Raw genomic sequence first — 8,016 nt, 5'->3', positions numbered from 1 at the left:
GCTCTGATAATGATGCTGATGTTTTTTCGTAGATTTAATCAGTGAAGGAACATTTTGTGACATATTGGAGTTTTAAACGTTTGTTGAGGTTTTACAGAGCTGTTAAATTCCGGTGTCCTCTGTGAAACTTTTATAGACGCTTTAGGCTGAGAGAACAGGTGTGACTGAATTATTCTTGTGACTTAAGTCAAAAGTCACTGGATGGGGCATTTTTGTCTCTAAATATGCCTCAGATCTAAATGGGGAAAATCAGGTCAGATCAGAGCTGAACAGCAGGGGTTGCAAGAAATTCTTAATCCTTCAGAACTGCTCATGTTACTGAAAATGAATGAATACATTACTTAAAATAAACAAATAAATGAAAATGATCTGTTATAAATAATAATTTTAGGGGCCAGATCTGCCCAGGGACCAAATCATTATGATCCAAGAGACCACCCTCACATCATCCATGTTATGTGGAGTCCAGCTTTGCTGTTGGATTTGGGATATCTCTGTTCTTTAACTTTAACACCCATCCCAAGAGTGAGAACCTGACAAGGAAGTGGCAAAGGTCATAAAATGCTATGGTTTACAGTATTAAAAAGCATGTTCACATTATGGTACATAAAAAAATCCTTTTCACCTCCTCTGTAGATAGGTTTGCTGTTTATAACACCTGTACAATGGCAGATTTTTGTTTATTTTGACTCATCCATCTGGATTCTGCTGGAGGTTTCTTCCTGTTAAAAGGGAATTTTTTCCTTCCCACTGTCACCATAGTGCTTTTTCATAGGGGGTCATGTGATTGTTGGGTTTTTCTTTGTATGTATTCTTGTAGGGTCTACCTTACAATATAAAGCACCTTGAGGTGACTGCTGTTGTGATTTGGCGCTGTATAAATAAAACTGAATTGAACTAAATTCTCTTACAGCTTAAAGTTAGTGTCATGACTGTCTTAATGGACAGGTGTCCTGAGACAGGCAACAGTAGCTGACCTGTGTCTGCTGTGCTTCACCTCCACTAATTGGAGACACTGAACTGGACCACTCCACGGTTTGTGCTGTTGGTGCCTTTCGGAGCATTTTTAATGCAGTTATCTTAAAACTAATATGTTGTTTTCTGTGTGCTACATAAAATCCAATAATTTTTAATCAGCTTTAGTTTAGGTGAATGGAATTCTAGTATTTTAGTCTTCTTGTACTAAGTAACAATTATGAACTATATCTGTCTGCATTAAAGCTATACAGTTTATGAATGCTAAGTTAACACTTCCCTTATTTTATATGTAGTGAGTTCTCGCTCCTGAACACAAAAACCAATGTGTAGTGGAACTTAAATCAATATCCATCCATTCTTTACAGTTTTCCCTGTTTAAGGTTGCAGAGGGGTGTGGAGCCTATCCCAGGTCAAGATATGCAAACATTCAGTAAACACTGAATGTCTTACATCACAGAACCTGGCAACCACACTCCTATCTACACCTATGGCCAGTTAGGAGGTTTAGACCCAGTATCTACTTGCAGTGAGGAAACAGTGCCAACTGCTGCATTACCATGTTGATCTTTTTTAAAATTGCCTCATATTGCAATACTAAGTATATAATAAGTATATATAAACTTTTCTGCCCCAAGAGGAAAAACAAACAACGGTATGTTTAGTGGACAAAACAACAAGGAGACCAAACACCAGCCTGTGATTACTTATTTGTGCCATTCCCAAATGAGAACTAATGATGATGAGATGGCTAAAACTTTTATTTAAGCGATCTTCACAATCAAGATATGGTGTAAGCACAATAGGGTGGAACTCCCAAATCTTTAGGAGTGCATGTCTGCAGGGGGTTGATGATCGCTGAGTGAGTGCAGGAAAGGTGCTGAAATTCTGGCTTAGAAAATAGAAAACAAAAAATAAAGACATTTGGGGACATTTTATACTGTTCTTGGTTAGATCATCACAACTCTGGTTATGTTACTGACATGATGCAGCCGTACAGCTGATTGTTACACTTTGATAACCAACCCTGTTGGAATTCACTGACAACACTGCAAACTCGAGGCTTCAAAATGACTCTTCACAAACCAGTGAATGATGTTATGGTGGATATGACCTTCTTTTAAATACAAATGAGTTTGAATTTTCAGGCGTTTCTCACAGGATCTATGAAGGAAGCCAAGATGAAGTCTGTAAATGAAACCAGTTTTTTTTTCTTCTTTACATTAGGATCACCATGGCCTACTGTCTTCATGTAGGAAAAGATTTGAGTACAAATAAAGTTATTGGATCAGAGCAGAATCTGCACGTTCTAAACATTAGAGGACTCAGATTGAGATAATTATGAAAGTCGTGTTGTTGTGTTGCCCTACAGCCATGTAAGACAGAAGAAATAAGAAAGAAATAAGAATGAGGTGAAAAATGACTGTGGAAAGGAGAACGGACAGAATGGGACAACCTTTACAGGTTTAATAAGGAACACAGAGGGAGCTAAACTAAGATGGATAGTCAATATGGATCAGAAGATCGCTGGGGGGGAGAGGATAGTTGAGTGTGTGTGTGTGTGTGTGTGTGTGTGTGTGTGTGTGTGTGTGTGTGTGTGTGTGTGTGTGTGGAAGTATTCACAGGAGGGGATCCAAAGTAATAAAGACAGACAGAGAGGAAATCAATGTTCAGGCCAGAGAGACAAACATTTAGAAATGAACTGCAGTCCCCCTCTGTAGTGACAGTAAAAGCCAGTCAGCCCAAACTTCCACTAGCATTCACAGTTCAGTCACACAGCGGGCAGCAGGAGATTACACAAAAAAGAAGAGACTCATAACATTGTCAAGATCTGTGAAAAAGCCCTGACTCAGGTACGTGAGTTTTTGCAGTAAAGTGATGTTTTGTTTTAGTTATTTGTATTTCAGGTATTGTTAGATTACTGTTTGTTTACAAACTATGAATGCTGTTGCAGTGTGTTGGTCAGTCAGTGCACCAGTTTAGGACAGTCTGAGCTATATTCCAACTATTGGATACTTTTCCATGACATTTAGTTATGACATTCATGTTTCCCAGAGGCTCAAGCCAGCATTAGTCAGACACTTTGAGTGAAGACTCTCGTCAACTATTGGATGTGTTCCCATATTTCATAGCTCAGCATCTAGGCCACAACAAATTCAGTGAAGGAAACAGCATGTAACAGTGAACCACAATACTGGAATTTGGGAAAATAAGTAAAAATATCTTGTGCATTAAAAAAGAGAGCATTAAAGAGCGGCAACAGCCAAGCTTGTGGTCACTTTGATCTTCTTTGATCAAATCAACCTGATGGCTACAGCCATGGTCTGAGTCCCTTAAAGGACATGTAGAAAAACACAGTAACTACTCCACACATCACCAGTAAGGTACTGTAGGTGATGTTAAACATGACAACTTCCTACATACATTCATGTTCCATAATGTATTCCATTTAATGTAGTTTCTTAAACATACATCTAGTGCTATTATCAGATCAAAAAATGTTTTGTTTCATTTCAGTAAAGAAGCATTATGCGCTGAATCAAAACACTTGAAGGTCACTGTTTAGATCAGGGATGCCAACATAAGGCCCAGGGACCAGAATCGGCACAACAAAACCTCCAGCCCAGCCCACTGGACCATACTGGCTTTGGAAAACATATTTGAGGAACTAAATTTTGGACATCTAACTATCATAAGTTTCACAGCTTTTTTGACTGTTCAAGACCTCCAGTGGGGCATTCATACCACTCCACAGTAATTAAGTAAGAGATAAACAAATGATGGAAATGTTTCTGTCTTTCACCAGCTTCTATAGAAAAAGTAGATGGGGCACAAATGAATAAATAATGCATTTCTTCACAGAGGATCCAAAGTTACAAAAATAGCACATTTTCTGCACATTTTCATATATTAAGATATCTGAGGGATTAATTGTGTAGTTAAACTTTACACCCATAGGAAACGGAGTATCACAGGCCCAGCCCACTTAATATCAAAGTGGGCTGTCTCTGGCTCATTATGTAAAATGAGTTTGACATCCCTGGTTTAGAGCATTTTCCTTGTTCTAATATAAACTGCTGAGGCAGACAGGATCATTAACATTGTTTAAGGCATGCAAAAACATAGTACTAAAGATGATGCTTATAAATGTGACCATTTTAGTCAGTTAGTCCTCTTTTTCTCTGCAGAAAACAGTTTGGAAAATATTTATTTAGTGAATTCAACAATAGATTTTGATAGATGTCACCCAGTTATTTTTTTTTCAAGTTGAAATGTTCCTGAGACAAAGGTAATTAGCCTCAAGAACAAAGGAGGTCTATGTGAGAGCCCCATGGATATTTAAAAGGCATAAAAGTATAAAAATACATTGCTGAAATTCCAGCCCAATTATGGCTCAATTTGACTTTGGACAACGTTCTTGTGCCTTTGGGATTTCTGATAACTGGGCAGACACTAATTAGAAAGTTTGCAAGTTCCTTTCAAACTTGTCGTTGCTTGGAAGTGAGAATGATGTAATGGTGTCTGCATCACTGAGCTCACAGCTGCACTTTTCATTAGAGCAGCAGGAACACACTCTTCTGATCAGAGGGAGGAAGTTTCAGGCATTTTATGGGCAGCTGGTCTGACACAATTCAGACAAGTCATTTAATATAGCTTGATTAATGTGTTTAATAACATGTTGTTAACAAGGGGGCTCGTTTGACCACAGTGAGAAAGATGATGAGGTTTAGAAGATTGAGGTATGTTGCAATAGGAAGACAACTGCAGCACCTTTTTGTATAGTACCCAAAAGAATGGACCAAATGAACACAATTCACATTATATGCTAGGTTAGCATGTTAGGTAGCGATTCATACTGTGGGTGTGAATGTGAAAATCAGTGGCTGTTTGTCTGTGTATCTCTGTGTTAGCCTCATGATGTGCTGGAAACCTGTCCACAGCGTACCTTATCTCTTGTCTCATGACAGCAGAAACAGGATCCTGCCTTCCCGCGACCCTGAATTGGATAAGCGGTTTAAGGAAATTGATGGATGTGTCAGGAATGACTGTGGAGGTGTTCAGGAGGACCCACAATAAATAACACAAGGTAGATGAAATAAACTCTAACCCAACTGTCAGAAATTGAAATGAAAACAAAGCAAAGTGGGCTCTGAAGTAAAACTCAAAACAGACAAATTCGTAGTTTATATGATTTATTGGAATACAGTGAGCATGCACAGGTGGAGATGCCAGCGAGGAAGACTTTCAGGAGACTGAACAGGTAACTGGGAGATGCTGAGGTTGGTAATCCCAGCTGAGTCCACAAATAGGGGTTCCACAGAAACATCCCAAAGAATAATTTGTGAGGTGAGGAAATTGGCTTTCTTGGTTAATCTAGGGAGGTACTAAAAGGAGTTGTAGAAGTGTGGCAAGTGTGTTGATACAGAGAGGTTTCACTGAAAAGCGAGCTGTTCTTCAGCCACACGGGGAGCACTGGGAAGTAGTTACGCAAAGACATTAGACTTAAGAGTTTGCAAGAATGCAGGACAGACATGAAGAAGCCTGATTACCACTCTAAAGAGGCAGTAATGGCTATAGGTGGCTGTTGTACAGCCAGTGAACAGTTCAAAGAGTGGGAAACAAATGGACCTTCACCTGGCCAACCCAAGCTAGGGCATTTTCACACCTATTGTTTGTGTACTCTAGTCCAAATCAATTGATGAGTTTGTAAACCTGTAGTATTTTCCCGTGGTTTAAGTTCTTTCCAAACAGAAAAGCATCCAAGTGAACTCCAAGCATCCCAAAGTGCATCATTACAAACTACGTGAGAATGTTTAGTCCGCTTACTGCCCAGTTGTGTCGGAGACAGGAGCAACAAAGGTAAATACAGGAAGGTACTGTGTTCTTGACTACTGAGAACGTAGAGAACTTACATTTACTTAGATTTGTTTTATTGCTAGTTTATAGTCTGTAGTGTCTATGGCACCCTGCCCCATGCCAGAATGCAAAGCACACATGGCTACAGGAAGGTGTTTGGCTCAAATTTGGAACAAACACTTGGTGCATGTGTCGGCTCAAAGTCGGATCACCTTCATACCAAACTGTATTTTTGTTTGGAGAGCACTTCCTCCAAAGGGTCTTGGTGTTGTTGCTTTGGTCTACACCAAGTGTGTTTACTGTCTTCACATTTGCACAAACAAAGTTCACCAAAGGGGAAAACAAATCAATGTTCAATTTAAAGAGAATAAAACTGTAGGTGTAAGAACACCCTTGACTTGGGGGAGTTAGAAGACCAAATCAAATAACAGACCAATGTATGACTACTGTGAAAATCTTTATTAAGCTAATAAATGAGTCCAAAAACGAAATCAAAAAGAAAGCACACAGAAATGCAAAAATGAGAATGAGAAGCCAGGCAAGGCAAGAGGTCAAAGAGAGCAAAAATAGGCCACTATAAAAGGGGAGCGACAACAGATGGTTCGACAAAGGGAAGGCAGGAATATAAAAATACACTGAGGAATAATTGGCGAATAACAAAAAGGAGAGAAATATAACACAGGTCAAAATAACTGTAGGCGAAGACAATCAGGGCAGGGGCAAGCAATCACAAAGGAGGAATTGAGGTTAAACCAAGGGATGAAAGGAAAAAGGAAAACATGAAATAAGAAAAGAAAACTAAGACTAGAGACAGAAATCAGAGTAAATATGAAAACAGAGAAGTTACATCACCACAGACGGAGAAACACTAAGTGAACCAAAAATACAAGGAGAAAAAATAGAAAATGATAATAAAAACCAAGATTTCAATACTGAAACACTAGAATAATAAATGCACCAAAACACCAGAAAAACTAAACAGAACATGAGCTCAAATATCCCTACAAAAGTTCAATATTATTAGACTGTTAAAAGGATCCAAGCAGCAATGCAACTCAAACACAGTGAGCAACTCCCCAGTATCAAGACTGGATGATACTCCACTGCATTAACTTAAAAATTATTTTTCACAATATTAGTGAGCTTCTGTTTAAATATTTTTGTTAGTACACATTAGTAATGGGAAATGATAAGAATTTAGTGATTCCAGTTATCATATCTCTTATAACTCAATTCCTTATCAGTTCTCTTATCCATTCTCATTGGGTTCTAACTGGGTCCACTTTGAGAGTCACCACCATTTCTAAGCTGCATATCAGAAACATTACATTCATTCAAAGCATTCAACAGTAATGTAGTACATTTCTTAATTACTCCTAAGATAAAGTAATTTGTTACACTACTTGTTACATTACTTCCATCTTCCTCCCTAAAGTGGCTTGAAACACATTGTCTTATATTTACTATTTGACAGTAAAAACCCATATAGGGTGCTGTTCATCACACCAGTTGAAGTTCAGGGTCTGGCTGCTGGGTTGGGGTTTAAAAACACTCAGCTCTATCATCACTCTCGGTTCTTTGCTAGTTTAGCATTAGCATGCTGCCTGTGCAGATGTTAGCAAAGAGCCTAAGTTGTGTTAGCAGCATAATGCAGCTGCTTCTGTCCTGGATGCAGTTTGCACTTTCCTTTCACACTCTCATCCTTTTGTGCAATAATAATCAAAGTAATCTCCATATCCAGGCTGTAGACTAATTTTCCCCTCCAGCACACTGACTGACATCAGCAAGTACACGTAGAACCAAAGGGAGGCAGACTAGCAATTCCAAGGAATTGAACTGGCAACTGGGAATGAGTTTCTCAATTCCCATTCCTAGTACACATGTAATACACTACATACTTACTTGTATATCATGTGAATCATGGTATACTTGGAAATAAAATTTTAAATGTTTTACTGTGATTGTGATGCTACTGCATTTTGTGAACATTTGCAACTTGCCATGCCACACATGATGCTAAATGCTTCTGGAGCAAAGATGACAGTTAAGTTCTAAAACACAACACTAAACAACAGGAATAGTTTTACCTGCAACGCCCCCAAAAAGTTAACTAGGTAGCGCTGAAGCCTTCTGGTTCCAAACTGTTTGCGCTGATGTTTCTGCAGTCAGTAAGTAAGGAACACC

Source organism: Oreochromis aureus, linkage group 22, assembly GCF_013358895.1.
Source record: "Oreochromis aureus strain Israel breed Guangdong linkage group 22, ZZ_aureus, whole genome shotgun sequence".
In the NCBI taxonomy this organism is placed as follows: Eukaryota; Metazoa; Chordata; class Actinopteri; order Cichliformes; family Cichlidae; genus Oreochromis; species Oreochromis aureus.
This window is presented reverse-complemented; position numbering follows the sequence as displayed.